Source organism: Rana temporaria, chromosome 12 (genome assembly GCF_905171775.1).
Source record: "Rana temporaria chromosome 12, aRanTem1.1, whole genome shotgun sequence".
Taxonomy (NCBI): domain Eukaryota; kingdom Metazoa; phylum Chordata; class Amphibia; order Anura; family Ranidae; genus Rana; species Rana temporaria.
The window spans coordinates 44,358,820-44,377,916 of NC_053500.1; the positions used below are offsets into that span (position 1 = coordinate 44,358,820).

A 19,097-nucleotide genomic window follows, 5' to 3' on the forward strand; every position below is an offset into this window, starting at 1 on the left:
CACACACGCATGCTCGGAAGCAATGCTAACCACAAGACAATATTAGCAGAAGTTGCCCAAAGGGAGGCTCTAAAGAGCTGGAAAAACATGTAGTTTCGTGTTTGTTGGCCAACAATTATTTGCCGTTTGTCCGCAGAAAATCTGATTGTGTGTACCAGGCTTAATATAGGAAAATGTGTTACAGGATCGGCATTTAGACCCCTTTCACACTCAAGCGCTTTTACAGCGTTTTAGCGTTAAAAATAGCGCTATTAAAACGCTCTCCATGCATCTCAATGGACCCTTTCACACCGAGTCGTGCAAGCAGCATGTTTTGGGCGCTGAAAAAACGCCCCTCTCTATTGAAATGAATTGAAAGCGCTGTAAAAATGCCTTACCCTTTCACACTGAGGCACTGCAAAAACGCCCTAAAACGTTAGGGTCTTAGCGGTGCTGTACCAGCACATTGGGATTGCAGATGAGGCTTCGCTTGAATAACGCCCCAGTGTGAAAGGGGCCTTAGGGTTAATTTGAAGTTCCAGACTATTGCTTCTAAACAGAGAAAACTGTATTTGGCTTTTTCCGGATTCTGTATTCCTGGATCAGAACTTTCAATTCCGTATCCTAGGTTTTACCAGATGCCTGCAACCTGTCTGAGTATACAGGTGTGCAGGGTCATTATATACTCAGGTCCGAGGATAACTCAAGAGTTCCCAGCTGGAGACGGCTCCCAGTGTGGGAGACTGAGGGGTCAGTGGTGCCCCAGTCAGAAGCCAAGAGACAGGGGGTCTCACCGAGGTCCCTCAAGCTAACAGCAACAAGACAGAAGGTCCCGGTCCAGAAGTCAGGTTGGCTCCTATTGGGGTTACAGTAGAACCCCAATCCATAGGCCAGGAATGGGCTGTACAGCAGGGAGCTGCAACCAAGAGCTAAGATAGCCAACATGATCCAGGAGAGCTTTAAAAAGGAGAACCTTCACCTTGCCAACATCAAATTATATAGAGAAGGAAAAGAGAAAAGATAGACCTAGTGTCTCATGAACATAGACTTTGTAGGCACAACATGAGGCAATACGTTTAAAATGTATAACAAACTCATTTCCAAAATTCAAAATGATATATAAACATTGTAGCACACTGAAGTGGTTGTAAAGGCTGACGTTTTTTTTCCCCTATGCATGAAGACAAAAAACCTGTGTGTTGCTCCCCCCCCCTTCCCCAAAGCCCCCTAATACTCACTCAAGACCCCTCTCGGTCCAGCAATGTGCACAAGAGCCTCGGTTGTCCCCGGACTTCCTCTTCTCATTGGCTCCCACTGCTGTCAATCACACCCAGGGAGCCAATGAGGAGGTGGGGCCAAGCCAGGCCCCTATGTGTCTTATGAATGCATAGAGCAGGTGTCAGGAAGGAGCATGCACCAGTATCCCCATAGCAAGTGGCTTGCTACTGAGGGCACTGGTTAAGGAGGAGGAGCCAGGTGTGCCTGCATGGAACACGAGGGGGGGGGGGAAATCGCAATAAGTGTGTGTTGACTGGTTTACGCAAAAACTTGTTTTTTTTACTAGTAATGGCAGTGATCTGCGATTTTTAGTAGGACTGCGACATTGCGGCAGACAGATCGGACACTTTTGACACATTTTTGTGAATATTGAAATTTTTACAGTGATCAGTGCTATAAAAATGCATTGATTACTGTGTAAATGTCACTGGCAGGGAGTGAACACTAGGGGGAGATCAAGTGATTAAATATATATTCCCTCATGTGCGAGTGACTAGAGGAGGAGCCAGATCACTGTTACCGATTAGTAGGAACAGCAGATCTCTCCTCTCCTCAGAACGGAGATGTGTGTGTTATCTGGCTCTCGTGATCGCGCGTGACCTGCTGCAGTATAAAAATGGCGGCTGGTCGAATAGTAGTTAGGGCAGGAGAGCTCATTTTTCTCTGCTGTAGTTAAAGTATAACTAAAGACAAAACTGTTTTTTTTCCAGTTTTGATAGCGTAGTGGAGTAGTTAGATAGTGTCATAACACCTGCCCATTATTTTTTTTTTTTTTAACTGTGTCCCATAGGGGAGATTTCTCTCGACTTCTCGTTCCATAGCCAAAACAGAAAGTGAGAGGAAATCCCTCCAAAGCGAGGGAATCCCAGGGTGTCACCAGAACTAGTGTCCTCACTGGAAAATGTTCCCCTAAGGGCTCTTTCACACGGGCGGCCCATTCAGGTCCGCCTGCCAGTTTTTTAGGCGGCCCTGAACGGGCGCTCCGTGCTCCTCTATGGAGCCGCGGATGTCAGCGGTGACATGCCCGCTGACATCCGACGCGCTCCGATCCGCCAAAGTGTGACGGAGGAAAAACCTACTTTACCATCCGTCTGGCTGATCGGATGAACACGGACAGACGGTTCATCCGATCCACTCATAGGGGAGAGCGGAGAAAAGACAGGGCGGCCCCTGCACAGTGTGCGGGGACCGCCCTGTCATCCGCCGGCTCAGCAGGGATCAACGGAGCGATCCCCGCTGAGCATTACTGATCCGCCCAGTGTGAAAGGGGCCTTAAAAACGCTTTTCTAGGGACAGCCCGAAATTTGTGTTTTTTACTCTCGCTTTCGATAATAAATGGAAAAAAAAAAAAAAATATAGGAGCATTTATTATTTTGTTCCTATGGAGCCTGCAAAGCACAGGTGTCAAACACAAGGCCCGTGGGCCAAATCCGGCCCTCCAGGCCATTTCATTTGGCCCTCGCACCTCTCCTGCAGCTGCAGAGGAGCTCCGGCCCTCCTCTGGCCCTACTCCAGACCCTTGCTTTCAAACAAGGCATCCAGCTTCTTCCCAGCAGCAACATAACGAAAGGGGGGTGCACTGTGATATAAGGGAGAGTGGGGGATTTAACTTCTGATGGTGGGGTGGTTCTTGACATCTAAAGTAAGGTGAGGGGATGCGCTGGACATCTAATCTTACAGACAAAACCGGCCCTTTTGAGGGCAATCATATTGCTGATGCAGCCTAGGATGAAATAGAGTTTGCAAAATATTGCATCCACAATCAGCGGATGGCAGGCGCAATGCCAGGCACCTGCAGATTCCCAGGATAGCAGTCTGCCTGTACCTCCTCTATGGGCTGGCAGTACCTGACAGCAGGAAAATCAATGAACTACAAGAGCGCTCATCAGCATCCTCGACGTTCATTTAGAACTACAAGCTGTCAGCCACAATGGATGGTCTATTCATTCACAGGAAACTGAAAATAAATGATGCAGCTGTGTGAATGGGGCCCGACACAGTGACGCTGATTTTAAATTGTGAAAGCAGGTGGGGGGGGGGGGGGGGGGGAGATCAGGGGGTACATGTTCAGAAAGTTGAAAAAAAATGATGAAAAGACGAGAAGAAAACTGGTCAGGGAGGCTGCCAAGAGGCCTATAGCAACATTAAAGGAGCTGCAGGAATATCTGGCAAGTAATAGCTGTGTGGTACATGTGACAACAACCTCCCTTATTTCTTCTCCTCCCTTCTTTCTTACAAAGAAAAACATCCAAGCCCGGCTAAATTTTGCAAACACACATCTGAAGTCTCCCAAAAGCATGTGGGGAAATGTGTTCTGGTCTGAAGAATCCAAGGTTGAACTTTTTGGCAAAAATTACAAAAGATATGTTTGGCACAAAAACAACACTGCACATCACCAAAAGAACACCATACCAACAGTGAAGCATGGTGGTGGCAGCATCATGCTTTGGGGTTGTTTTTCCTTCAGCTGGAACAGGGGCTTTAGTCAAGGTAGAGGGAATTATGAACAGTTCCACATACCAGTCAATATTGGCACAAAATCTTCAGGTTTCTACTAGAAAGCTAAACATGAAGAGGAACTTCATCTTTCAGCATGACAATGACCCAAAGAACACATGCAAATCAAAGGAATGGCTTCACCAGAGGATTAAAGTTTTGGAATGGCACAGCCAGTGCCCAGCCTTGAATCCGATTGAAAATCTGTGGGGTGATCTGAAGAGGGCTGTGCAGAGGAGATGTCCTCGCAATCTGACAGATTTGGAGTGTTTTTGCAAAGAAGAGAGGGCAAATATTGCCATTGAAGATGACATTTTAGCAGGGGTGTGTAACTTTTTATATCTCACATTATACACACACACACACACACACGAGATCGGGGTATGAAGAGAACTATGGTGGAGGACAGACCCAATGAGGCTGCCCCTGCGGATCTCCTCTCAGAGAACGCTGAAACTCTTGCTTTAATACTAACCAATCTAGAACAAGTATGGACAGTAGGACTTTTTCTCTGTATTTTCATACTTCTTAGGGGTCAGTGACTGGATCAGCAAAACCGCTCATCCACTAGCATTGTTCTAAAAAGGACATCACCAAAGGCAGTCTTCATATTTCCCTTATGACAGGTGTACTTTAACCACTTCAATACTGGGCACTTCCCCTGCCGCTACAATTAAAACAAAAAAAGCTTCTTAGTTTCCGTTACAAAACTTTGTAAATAATTATGTTCTCTCCTTCACTGATGAGGCTGCACTTATATGCATCACAGATAGGTGGCACTGCTCAAGCATCAATGAGGGGCACCAATTGGCAGTGCTGGTGGGCTTACCCAATGGTCTGAAGTGGGCATCCTCGATGGGTCTGCACTGATAATCAATGCACTGATTATATAGTCAGGTTGAAAAAAAAAAAAAAAGACACAAGTCCAAATATATATATAGATAGATAGATAGATAGATATATATATATATATATATATATATATATATATATATATATATATATATATATATATATATATATATATATATATATATATATATATATATATATATATATATATATATATATATATATATATATATATATATATATATATAGAGAGATAGATAGATATAGAGATAGATATAGAGATATAGATATATAGAACAGGAAGTGAGGATTTTTTCCCAGAAGAAATAAGGACATTTAAAAGCAAAATGGAAGGATGAGGTAAGTGAAGGAGGACTGCACTACGGTAAAGGAAACTATTTAGGAAAAAATAAAAAAATTGTACCTTTACAACCCCTTTAAGAGGGAATAAATTCAGTTCCTCTAATCTCTTTTCATAGCTGAGCTCCTCCATGCATCTTATCAGTTTGGTTGCCCTTCTCTGCACTTTCTCCTGTTCCCCGATATCCGTTGAGAATTGGTGCCCAAAACTGAACTTCATATTCCAGATAAGGTCTTGCTAATGATTTGCCCTGCTTCACAGCAGAAGCCTCCCTCACATTAAAAGTCCTCTCTTCACATCAGAGTCCCCATCAGAGTCACCCCTTACATCAGAGTCCCCCCACATTAGGATTTCAATCAGGGTCCCCCATTACATTAGAATCCATATTAGTGATCCCCCTTACACCAGGATCCCAATCAGCCCACATCCATATCAGGGTCCCCCATTCATATTAGAGTCCCCCTTATAGCAGGATCCCAAATCCATATCAGGGCCCCCTTACATCAGTGCCACCCCTTGCATCACGATCCCCATCAGGGTCCCCGCCATCACGATCCCCATTAGGGGCCCCCCCTGCATCAGGACCCGTATCATAGTCCCCCCAATATCAGGTTCACCTTTAGAAGCAGCAACCACCTGATCTGAATCCTCGGTCTATGCATCAAGTTTGAGGATACACCACTAAAACTAGCTGCAAGCCAGATAAAATCTCGAAACAGACTGGATGTGGCTCACAGGTCGTAGTTTGGAGACTTGTTTTAAAGGATAACTACTTAAAAGCGGGGGTTCACCCAAAAAAAAAATTTTTAACGTTACATTCAGCCGAGTTGTCACAATGACAATCGGCTGTTCTTTTTAATTTTATCCCCGTACATACCGTATTTTCACCGCCGCTTCCGGGTATGTCTTCTGCGGGACTGGGCGTTCCCAATTGATTGACAGGCTTCCAACCGTCGCATACTGCACGTCACGAGTTGCCGAAAAAAAGCCTAACATCGTTGCGCAGGCGCCGTATAGAGGCGACTCGCAGTCCGGCTTCTTTCGGCAACTCGTGACGCGCTGTATGCGACGGTCGGAAGCCTGTCAATCAATTAGTAACGCCCAGTCCCGCAGAAGACATACCCGGAAGCGGCGGTGAAAATACGGTATGTACGGGGATAAAATTTTAAAAAAACAGCCGATTGTCATTATGACAACTCGGCTAAATGTAATGTTAAAATATTTTTTTGGGGGGTGAACCCCTGCTTTAAAAGCAACATGCAAAAATCAAAAGTAAAAATAACTACCATTCTGGGTGGTAGACAACAAACCCCTCAGCCTATACTTCTTGTTGCAGCGGCAGATACTGTGATAATAGCCCATGAATGTACCTGTTGCAGCAGTTTTCTTCCTGTCTTATTGGTAGAGGTTGGGCACACTGTTCTACTCCAATCCCACAACTCAATGCATGGTGTCAGAATGACGTATCAGCAGGCCCAGACATTGTCATGTGTGTGGCAGAAAGACATGTATACGATTATGCATAAAGCAGCTTAGACATATCTAAGATGGGAGGCTCTGGGCAGTACCAGATTGCATTCATTCTGCAGGAACAGGTATGCCACTTCCTGCTGATGCGTTGGTTACTTTTTATTTTTTTATCAATCAGTTAAGAGATCAGAGAAATATTTGCATACATCATTGTTGCCATTTCCTGCATAGCACTGCGGGAGTGGTTATCATACCACACAAGAGTTCTCAAAGTAAAGAGCAATAAAGTCTGCTAACCATCCAATCAGAATCAACAGGAAACGGATCCCATTTGAGTTAGGTTCCTTTTCATACTCGTGCGACTTGGGATCCGACTTCTGAGACCCCAAGTTGCAGAACATGTAAAATTCAATGCATTTCTATGAGATCCGTTCCTACTGACACTACAGAAGTTGCTGCGACTTCAGAAAAGGTTCTTGCTTTACTTTGGTCCAGAGAATGTAAAGTCAGATCAAAGTCGCACTGGTAATCATGCAACTTCGGAGATGCACTAAATGTAAAGCCTAAAAAGCAGATTTTTGATTGCCGACAAGAACTTTGTACAGTGTAGTAAAAATCCAAGGATCCAAGAGAGTATATCCAGCAATAAAACCAGAAGAGTTTCCTGCATAGCAGTTCCTTATTGAGGAAATGAATGAGCTAAACTTGGCAAATCGCACGTTTTTCAAAGGCCACAAAACCTTGACCCCCCAACACTGTAATGCACTATAAAAAGAGAGGAGAGAGGATTACCAGAGGCAGCGTCAGGCTTTCAACCCACAGATCACGTACCTCCTGTTTTCTGGATAATCCACATTTTTAGAAGTTTTGTACCTGCCTTCAGGTAAGGTATGCAGCGGCGCTATGCAGTCACACCTCCGGGGCCCGCACTCCCCCCATCACACCTGAAGACTCAGCTGTACAGGCAGATTGTGAAAAAGGGGAGAAAACATTGCACAATGCTCCCTTTAGTGTTAACCACATAACCTCCGATTGATAGGCCAATCTGATTTGCATCCTCCCCTTCAATAGAGGAAGCATACCAAGACTGGCCATAGACGGGTCCATTTTTTTCAATCATCCCCACGGGCTGATTAAACTCTTGCTGGCCACATAACTTAATACGGCGGCAGAGCGGCTCTCCTGCATAGGATCAAGTACCTAGTATGTGATCCAACACTGTGCTGTGATTTGACACATCACAAGCCAATCAGCAAGTGCCAGCCGATGGATGTCGCCGAATGGCAAGGAGAGACACAGAACGGAGCTATGCCTATGTAAACAAGGCAGAGCTCCATTCTGACAGGGCAAAAGTGATGGATTTTGTGGAGTAAAATTCATCAGTTCCCTTAGTAAAAGCACCACTGGTTAGGCGCACATTAAACCCTTGGATTGCCCTAGATCGGAGGTCAGCAACCTGTAGATCACAATCTACCAGTAGATCGCAGCCAGGTGACAGGTAGATCGCGGGTCATGCTTGCTGACCCGCCACCCAGGAGCATGAAAGTGCAATGCAGAGGGACTACTTGTAAAAGTTGGAGTTGTAGTGGGGAGCAAAAGCTACACAAGCCGATGCCTTTGTACTGCTGGCTCCTGTGCCATCTGCACTCCACCTCCTATCCCGACTAGTGGTACAGAGTGGTGCCAGCAGCAGGAAAGATCTTCAGGTCAGTGTGAATACACTGGGCAGAATAGCATAGGGCTGCTTTTTACACTGATGTGCTGCAGTTTACCCACACCGTGGGTGCAGTAAGGGTTAATTTAAGTTGGGGGGTGTTAAGTTTAGTGTTTAGTTAAGACGTGTTTTTACCACCCCCACCACACCCCCTTTAACCCCAGTGGTTTAAGCCCCTGTCATGGTTGGTGGGTATAGCACCTGCCAAGCATGACCCATTCAAGTGAATGAGGCCACTCTGCAAGAGCCCTGCAACCTTGAGATGTACAGCAAACAGGGGGTTAAAGCAGGCAGTGTTGTGTCGCTTTCTCACCACCTGTGCTAATCCCTTAAACCCCGCAGAAGCATGCAGTTACCGGGCACGTGCAGAGCGGCCCCATGTACTTGAATTGGTCATGACTGGCAGGCAGTAGCACCCACCAAAAGAAACAGGGGGGTTTCATTCCCACTTCGGCAGGTGTACACCATTGGCTGCTGCCTCAGCAGCCAAAGGGGGTAGAGATTGGGGGGCTGTAAAACCCTGATACAACAGCAGGGTTTTACCTTTTACCACCTCCCCCAGCTTTGTGTGTGAACAAGCCCCTGAATGCAACTGAGAGCTCATTCATAAGTGTAGCAGGCACTGCTGCACCTCTGAAAAGCGATTAGAGTGTGTTTGACAGGTGGTGAGGAGGCAATATGTTGCCCCTTCACCCCGATTCAAACCCATGATTGACGCACAATGTACATGATTGTGACACTGTAGTACATCAATTAGAGGTTTAAATCAGGTGTGAGGAGGCAACACTTCAATCTTTGACTTCTCCCATATTGTTCATACCCGAGATGTTTACCTACCCCTGCCCTAGATGTTTAACCCCTTCCCAGCCAGTGTCATTCGTACAGTGACAATGCATATTTTTTAGCACTATATTAGCGTCACTGGTACCTGCAAAGTTTCAAAAGGGTCAGTGTCCGGCGCAATATCGCAGTCCAGTTACAAGTTGCTAATCCAAAACATTACTAGTATATAAAAATATATATATATATATATATATATATATATATATATATATATATATATATATATATATATATATATATATATATATATATAAATAACATTTGCACAAACCAATTTACACTTATTGGGATTATTATTTTTTTAAAACATGTACCAGAATACATATTAGCCTAAATTTATAAATAAAATTAGATTAAAATTTTTTTTTTTTCTTTTAATTGTCAGTATTGCTTGGTTTATAGCGCAAAAAAAAAACAACAGGAGGCGATCATTACCACCAAAAGAAAGCTCTATTTGTGTGGAAAAAAAATGACATTTTATTTGGGTACAGCGATACATGAGCGCACAATTGTCAGTTAAAGTAACGCAGTGCTGTATCACAAACAAAAAATTGCTTGGTCATGAACGGTAGGGGGGGGGGGGGGGCTTTAGGGGTAAATCTTCTGGAGGTCAAGTAGTTAAAAAAAAAAAAAAAAAAAAAGGAGGAGGAATCCCCATCTACACAAGTGATGTAGATGGAAGAATCCTCCTTGCTGTGCCATTGTATCCTGACAGCAGGAACAGCTCCGTTGCCAAAACACACAGATAAGCGCTGCAGCCGCTGAACTAAACATTTTCCAGCAGTCCTGTTTGAAAGAAGTCGATTGTTAGGTGGCCATAGATAAACTGGACACATTTCAATATTTCATCTCTGGCTATCGTGGCTGCGGCTTCACTTCCTGGTTCCCTACTGCGCATGCGCGAGTCACCTTGCACGATCCCACTGGTCCCTGTTGTCTTCTCGGCCCTGTACGTCTCCCAGAAGACAGGGAGGGGGGACAAAGTAGGCACCAGACATGGCAGGAAGTGGAAAGCAAATACCTGAATTACACAAGTATCCGCTCCCCAACCGATTCCGAAAAGCTTAAGTTCCATTTTTGGGTGGAACTCCGCTTTAAGGTGGATACTACAGCAAGCGTTGTATTTTTGGCCCACTGCAACTCTCATACACAGAAGTGCTAGTGTCATTTATCCACGCATCCTCTCCCCTTGGCCATTCACAGAACGCTGTCAATTCTGGGAACAATTTATGTTACTACTTTGCTGATCTATACCAGCATAAAAAAATAAAATAAAAAAGCGTTAGGAAAGCTTTATTTTAAAATTTGAGTTTGGGTCTGCTTTACATTTTATTATAATCCCTCCAACAGATAAAGACAGTAGATCAGGAAAAGGTTAAAACTTCTATGGGGTTGTTAATAGTGATGATGCCTTCCCGCTCTATCACCCTCATTATTTAGGCCCCTTTCATACTTGTGCGACCTGAAAGTCACACGATTTTGCCATGGCTTTTGCCTGTGTAATCTTGAGATCTATGAACCTTAAAGGGGTGGTTCACCCTAAAAACGACTTTTTTTTTATTACACTGGCCCCCCACATTACAATACGATTAAGGCTATTATTTCTTTTTTGATGCTGTACATACCTTTGTACAGCATATTCACCCGTAGCTTCCGAGTCCCGCGGGAGTGGGCGTTCCTAACATGTCTGTGATTGACGTTTTGACCAAAAACGAGCTCCCCCCCGTCGCGTAAGCCGCGTCACGATTGACGAAAGGAGCCGAACGGCGATGCGCAGTATAGCGGCAACTCGCCGTTCGGCTCCTTTCGCCAACCGTGACGCGGCTTACGCGACGGGGGGGGGGAGCTCGTTTTTGGTCAAAACGTCAATCACAGACATGTTAGGAACGCCCACTCCCGCGGGACTCGCAACCCCGAAGCCACGGGTGAATATGCTGTACAAAGGTATGTACAGCATCAAAAAAATAATAATAGCTTTAATCGTATTGTAATGTGGGGGGCCAGTGTAATAAGGGAAAGTCGTTATTAGGGTGAACCACCCCTTTAAGTCGCATCAAAGTCAGACCAAAATAGTGCAGGGACTATTTTGAAGTCGCACAGATATGAATGTTACTCATTGGAAAACATGGGGTACAACTTGTCCTGCGACTTTTGTCGCATGACAAGTTGCACAAGTGTGAAAGAGGGCTAAATGTCACTGGAATCTAAGAGGGAAGAAAACTTACCAACCAATTCACATACTGCAAAAAAAAAAAAGACAGATGCTCTAAGACCCGGTTCACAGGGGCGACTCGTCAGGTGGCTCAGCCGCCTGACGAGTCGCGTCCCATTCAATGCAATGGAACCGTTCTAATAGGAGCGACGCAAGTCGCTCCGACTTAGAAAAAGGTTCCTGTACGACTTCGGGGGCGGCTCGGGGCGACCTGCATTGACATCTATACAGAAGTCGTTTTGCAAATCTCCTCTGAAGTCGTCCTCAGGACGACGTGCAGAGTCGGCCCCGAAGTCGTGCCTCTGCAGTGTGAACCAGCTCTTACCCTCATTTTTAGATGTGGTAGGTTTGAAGTTTTGGCATAAACTGTAGAATGTTTTGTAAATAACATTCTAATCGTCACGACAAAAGCGATTCCTTCTGTGTTGTTCCCATTCATATTTTATGCACATTACTAATAGCTTCTTTATATTATAGAACTTCTTAAACTTAAAACGATCTATAAAATTGTGACTCTATAATCACACATAACATAAAAAACATATCATACATGCTGTGTGGCAGCTTTCAGAAGGCTTAGACCTATGAAGCGACATAATTACAGCTGACTGGTGTACAAAACACACATAATTAGAGGCTGCGTCACTTTACAATCACTAAAAGGAGCAATAATAAAACTACTTAAGAATTGACCCATCATTTCACACAATCCCCTATCCTGACTACCTCGCTCCCCTGTTACTGCTTAAAGTAGACCTTGCCGCAAGAGTCCCGCTTAATAATTGCAGAGACATGCAATTAGCGGACCTCCAGCTGTTGCAGAACTACAAGTCCCATGAGGCATAGCAAGACTCTGACAGCCACAAGCATGACACCCAGAGGCTGAGGCATGATGGGACTTGTAGTTTTGCAACCGCTGGAGGTCCGCTAATTGCATATCCCTGATATACAGTATGTGCGTTCATTGCTAACCCCCCCCCCCCCCCCAGCTATCTGTAAGGGGACACGCTTCCCATTGAGCCCCACTGTAAAGGGCCACATCTCCAAAGCACCACCAACAAAAGGGGACCCTTTCCCTACTAGTGATCAATATAAAGGGGCTTCTGTCACCAACCACCAATGTAATGGGGCATTTCTCATGCCGATCACACTAATGTAATGGGAGTTGTAGACAGAAATTAAAGTGGTTAAAAAGGCTGAAGGTTTTTTAAAAATTCAGTGTGTGCTTGCTCCCCCCCCCCCCCCCCCCAATACTTACCTAAGCCCAATCTCGATCCAGCAATGTGCACAAGATCCAAGGCTCTCCTGGGTCTCTCCTTCCTGATTGGCTGGGATGCAGAAGCAGGAGTCATTGGCACCTGCTGCTATCAATCACAGCCAGTGAGGCAGGACTAAGCCTTTATCTCTGTCTTATGGATGCAAAGAGCTAGCTCGGAAACAAGCACGTACAAGTGCCCCCAAAGCAAGCGGCTTACTATGGGCACTCAGCAAGGGGGAGGGACCAGAGCACCAGCGGGGATCGGGGATGCTCTGTGTAAAACCACTGCGCAGCAGGCAAGTATAACATGTTTGTTTTTATAAACATTTTTCATTTATGATCACTTTAAACAGGGGGGTCCCCAAGACCTGAAAAGTATCGCATGGTAAAAAAAGGTTGAGGCTGCTCTAAATATATACAGGAATTTCCTTGTAAACAGTGCGCAAATTTAGGAGCCAAGGATGAGCTCAGGTGTGTTCGCAGCCGCACGTGCAGAGCCCGCCAGGAAGTCGGCACTGCCCAGGCAGTGTGACGTTTTCTGATCTGTGCAGCCGCACAGACCCTTTATACGCCCCCCAGCATTAAACACTTACCTGAAGCAGATCTCGATCCAGTGCTGTAAGTGTCTGCAGCAACGCTTCTCCCTTTTCTCTCTTGCGAGAAGGGAGCAGGGATAGACACACACAGCCCAGCTCGAGATCAAGCCTGCACGAGTGCCCCCATAACAAGCGGCTTGCTATGGGGGCACTTGGAGAAGAAGCCAAAAGCGCCGGCGGGGGGACCCCAGAATAGGAGATTTAGGGCTACTCTGCGCAAAACCATTGCACAGGGCAGATAAGTAGAATATGTTTATTACTGGGGAAAAAAGAAGCCTTCACAATCACTTTAGGGGCAGAATGAGAGTTTTTCCACCGACACTACAAATGACAGCACAGTCATCTTGTACCTTTATAAAGACATTCATCACTGAACACACAGGGCACCAACAGCAAGTACCACTCAGTACGGCATTTGCCCTGTCCAGCCGCAGCCAACCGGGATTTTACCAGGCGGCAAGGCTGGGCGCTGCACCTGTGCTTCCCAGGGGCACTAGAATGCCAGGATGTATGCCCGCCCCCGTGTGCAAAGGGGTTTCGCCCAGGTTTACATTGCTGCAGGTTAGAGATGAAAAGATTTTACATAAATAAAACGTGATCATTGTAAGCACCCCGGACAGTGTTAAATGGTTTGTCTTATCCCTGTAACTTGATACATCTGCAAAGAGCTTGAGCTTTTAAAAAACAAGAGACTGACTGGATCTCTAGATGAAAATAGATGATAGAAAAATCTAAAAAAATAAATAAAAATTAAAAAACCAATGCAGCCATCACATCTAAGAATTGGTAAGCGGCAATATAATAAAATGTTTGCTTTTTGGTTTAATATTGCTTTAAATCGGTTGTATACCCGCTGTCATTTTTTTTTTTAAACCTGAAAAGCAAAAGCCATAATCAGCTAGTATGCACCGCATACTAGCTGATTATGAAATACTTACCTCGGGACGAGGTGAGAGGAATTTACCTGGTCCACGCCGAGGGAGATGTCATCTTTCCTCTGCGTGTCTTCCGGGTATCGCCGCTCCAGCGCTGTGGCTGGCTGGAGCGGCGATGTCGTCACTCCCGTGCATGCACGCGGGAGACTTCTCCCCAGCAAGGTCCGGCGGCTGCCGGCCCTTTAGCCGAGGATCCCCGCTGCGCATGCGCCGCTGCAGTCAGCGGCGCATTGCGGGGGGGAATATCTCCTAAACCTGTAAGGTTTAGGAGATATTCTTTATACCTACAGGTAAGCCTTATTATAGGCTTACCTATAGGTAAAAGTAGTAGTACAGAGTTTACTACCACTTTAATGTAATCTCTGCATTAAACTAAAAAACAAAAAACCTTCCAATATCTGAGCCTTCCTAAACACTTCCACGGGCACTGGCGATCCCCCGGTGGAGGTTGTTGAGCCACACTGTCTATGGACACAAACAGCCATAGTTGAGAGTGCGCCGTACACCACACAGCTTGCTATGGGGGCACTTGGAAGGGAGGAGCTGAGAGTGCTGGCAGGGGACCCCAGAAGAGGAGGAAAGGGACAGCTCTGTGCAATACAATTACACAGACTAGGCAAGTATCACGTTTGTTATTTTAATTTGAAAAAAAGAACTGAAGGTTCACAATCTCTACGATTTTGAATCATGTCAGGATCTGACTAGCTGGATCCTCACAGTATGGAAGCCAGACTCAGGGGGGGCCCCCTTCCCCCCCGGGGGTACATAAAACCACAAGCACCAGTCTACACTGAGTGTTCCAATGTACAGAGCTCCGAGCTGTGTGCTTCTACATCATGTGCCTCACTAACACACACCTGTAAGAGATGAGACATTTACAGAATAATGATACTTTATTAGAATTCTCCATTCATTTCTTCCCCCACAACCCTACACTTCTCTGCCCACACTCCTGGTAGATCAACGCTGTGCTGCCCACTGGAAGGTGCCACAGTGCCCAGTCCATCACTTCTATTGTGCAGAAAATAGATAAATTCTCCCTGGAGGGGGCCGTCCATCATTGTCATATACAATAGAACAGGCTTGCCATAAAAGTTTTCACCTAATTCTCTGGAATGTGATTTCAATTTGTATTGTTTGTTGAATTTCAATAAACGTTTTCCCTGATAGAGAGAGATATACCCACTTGCTTTCTCTGGGCACTTAAACCCCCCCTCCTGCCCAGACCAATTTTTAGCGCTCTCACTCTATGAATGACAATTGCGCGGTCATACAACACTGTACCCAAATTGCATTTTAATCATTTTTTCCCCACAAATAGAGCTTTATTTTGGTGGTATTTGATTACCTCTGGAGGTTATTTTTTGTAAAAAAAAAAAAAAAAAGAAAAAAAGACAGAATTGAAAAATAAAAAGAAATGCAAAAACGTTTTATATTTTGTTATAAAATTTTGCAAACGGGTCATTTTTCACCTTCATTGATGTACACTGATGGGCTGCACTGGTGGGCACAGATAAGGCGGCACTGAGAAGTGGCACTCATGGGTGGTACTGAGAATTGGCACTAATAGGTGGCACTGATAGGTACCACTGGTGGGCATTGATAGGTGGCAGTGATGGGTATTGATAGGTGGTACTGATTGGCACTGAGAGATGGCACTGGCAGGTGGTAATTGTGTCCACCAATGAGGCAGAATTGACTCTTCCACTGGAGACCGATGTCCCTCACTCAGCAGCCGGTGATCGTCTTTTTTCTCCTCACGCTGTCAGCGAGGGGAGAAAAAAAAAATACGATTACCAAGCTTTGGTTTGATCACGTGATCAGCTGTCATTGGCTGACAGCTGATCACGTGGTAAGGGGCCGAGACCGGCCCCTTACTCGGATCCGTGATCACAGCGCGCGCTAAGGGGAGGACGTCTATTGATATCCTCCCGGCAATTGGAGTCCGCGCTGTAGCCGTCATTAGACTATAGCGTGGTCCCTATATTATTTTCATAATCCTGGGCCAGTAACATAATGGGGTAAAAAAAAATAATAGCCTATTATAGTACAAAAAAAATAAAAAAAATCGCTACCATAAATATTACTTTCACTGTCCCACAGTAAAAAATTAACCCCTTACAGTAGCAAATATTTGCTCTTTTTGTACTATAAAAAGGGACAATTTTAGTTTTTTTAATGGTTTATTACCAAACGTCTCAGGCCTGAGTCACACCTCAGAAACACACTACAGTCCCTATAACTTGCTTTCCTATGGGACACGTTCACATCTGTGCTTCTTTCAGCTGCTGCGTATTTGGAAAGGACAAGGACTTTTTTTTGCTGTGCTTTTTTGGTTTAATAGACTTTAATGGAGAAGCCGCAGAAAAGCATGCAATGAGGTTTTTTGCAGCAATTTGTGTTTTTTAATCTGCCCAACAACAATTTGGCCCAAAAAAAATAAACACAAATCACAGCAAAATCACTTTTTTTTTTAAAGGTTATTAGCTGATCAAAACAATAAATCGGGCAATTATAAATAGATAGAAAAAAAGGGAAGAGGGGTGTATAACAAATGATCTACCAATAGGAAGGACTGGAATTCTCCACCTGTACAAGAAGCAGCCCACCCCCCTATAGGTGGGGGGGGGGATAAACATGAAACTAAAAAGACAACCCCCCCCCCCCCCTTTTGGATAAAGAGAGAGGGTTATAATGATTTTTGCCATCTGTGTCCTATTTGGGAGATTTCCCTTCACTTCCTGTGCCATAGCCAAACAGGAAGTGAGAGGAAATCCCTGCAAAGTGATGGAATCCCTGGTTGTCACCAGAACTCGTGTCCCCATTAGATTTCCCCTCTAATCCTGCTCTGGGGACAACTCAACATGTGGGATGTGCTTTCACTTTTGCTGATAACAGTAAACAGGAAAAATAAAACTAGAATTAGAAAAGAGGTTTAACCTTAAACCGTGTAGAGCAGGGATATGCAATTAGCAGACCTCCAGCTGCTGCAAAACTACAAGTCCCATCATGCCTCTGGGTGTCATGCTTGTGGCCGTCAGTCTTGCTATGCCTCATGGGACTTGTAGTTCTGCAATAGCTGGAGGTCCGCTAATTGCCTATCCCTGATGTAGAGGGTTCATTACTGTAAGAGCGGCAAGGATGTGGAATTCCCTTCCACAGGCGGTGGTCTCAGCGGGGAATCGATCGTATCAATAAACTATTAGAGAAGCACCTGAATGACCACAACATACAGGGATATACAATGTAACACTGACCTACAATCACACACATGGGTATGACTTGTGTCTTTTCTACCTCACCTACCATGTAACTCTATGTACCTAGAGAGGGAATCTCCCCAACGGGGACACAGACAGCAATAAACACCGACAGGGGCTCTACTCCCTCTCCACTCCTTCCAAAACTAAAGAAAACCTTTTGTTAGAGTTGAATTATAAAAATATATAGTTATTCCTTAATCTGTCACCACAGTGTCCATCCACTCCACACAGCTTGGTGCTCAACAGCAGCAACCCCATCATACACAGTACAATCTCCTAAAGATCTAAGTAAAGCGAGTTGTGTCAAATAAACGGAATGCATTGTCAAGGTGTGTTCTCATATACTTTCATAAATCTAAAGCTGGTCATACACTATATACAATCTGATTGTACCGTCTCCTTTAGATCTACTATCACCCAAGTAGTCCAATGGCCTGTCTGATTTAATACTAACCAAATGGATTGTTTAGGTTTATCCTCATACTGCATTGCTTTTGTAATTTAAGATCAGATCTGTGCAGAGTATGCCCCATCCCGTGTACAATCAGATCTGTGTAGCGTATGCCCCATCCCGTGTACAATCAGATCTGTGTAGCGTATGCCCCATCCCGTGTACAATCAGATCTGTGCAGAGTATGTGCCATCCCGTGTACAATCAGATCTGTGCAGAGCATGTGCCATCCCGTGTACAATCAGATCTGTGCAGCGTATGCCCCATCCCGTGTACAATCAGATCTGTGCAGCGCATGGGCCATCCCGTGTACAATCAGATCTGTGCAGAGTATGTGCCATCCCGTGTACAATCAGATCTGTGCAGCGTATGGGCCATCCCGTGTACAATCAGATCTGTGTAGTGTATGGGCCATCTAAAGTAAATTGTGTGCCCCCAGTAGAGAGAAGCTGTCTGCAATGCTGGGACTTGTAGTCCCTCGTCGGTTATAAACGATGAAATCTATTGCCATCTTCTTATATATACATATATACACACACACGTCTATGAGGCCAGGCATAGAAGGACTAGAATGTCTGGCTGGGATTTGTAGTTCCAAATCAGGTAAACAGGCTGATAGCAACCCAGCCAAGCACACAGTAACCCATAGCAACCAGTCAGCTGTCACTGCAGCAACACCACACTCTGATTGGTTGCTATGGGTGGCTGCATCCCATGAGCCCCCCACAGGTGTACGTTACACCCCCTGGCGGTGGAGAGCTACAAGTATCAGCACCCCCTGTGCGGACTCTGTATCTTCTCACACAGGCCGGTGTACAGGACGTGCCCGTCACCCCGCACATAAGTCTGGACACTCCGTCTAATGAAGTGAGGAGCCCCGCTTTATATCAGCGCCAACCCACCCCCTTCCCCACCACCTCACCCTCTCTCCGCGGCTCCCTCCACTTTCCGCTCTCCCCGGGCTCCGACAACCCGGAAATAGAAGCCGCAGCTTCGCCCACAAGCACAAAATGGAGTCACCGCAAGGGGCGTGGCGCACCGCCCCCGGGAACGTCATCGCGTCAGAGCGCAGCTACTGGCGTAGTGCGGGAGCGGCCATGTTGGGAGGGGCAGCGCTGTGTATAGGGAGACGGGGGCGGGGCAGCCGTGTGTACTGGGTGAGGAGGGCGGGGCCATGCTGTCATCTGTGGGAGAGTTGTATTGTGGAGATCCCTGACGTCACAGGGGAGAAATGGAAACGCAACTAAAATACCGTTTTTAACCACTTGCTTACTGGGCACTTAACCACTTAAGGACCTTGGCTGTTTTTTTCAGATTTGGCGTTTACAAGATTAAAATATTTTTTTTGCTAGAAAATTACTTAAAACCCCCAAACATTATATATATATA

At 45.4% G+C, this 19,097-nt stretch overlaps 1 protein-coding gene across 2 annotated transcripts in view; it reads right to left on the minus strand.

The window, feature by feature from the left end:
* Window positions 1–18,731, minus strand: part of LOC120919314 (WAS/WASL-interacting protein family member 2-like) — a 49,652-nt gene extending 30,921 nt beyond the window's left edge. For both annotated transcript variants that reach the window (XM_040331412.1, XM_040331411.1), the window contains exon 1: window positions 18,631–18,731. The gene's annotated coding sequence lies outside the window, so the exon portion shown is untranslated. The remainder of the gene's footprint in view (window positions 1–18,630) is intronic.
* Between the last annotated feature and the right edge of the window lie 366 nt (window positions 18,732–19,097).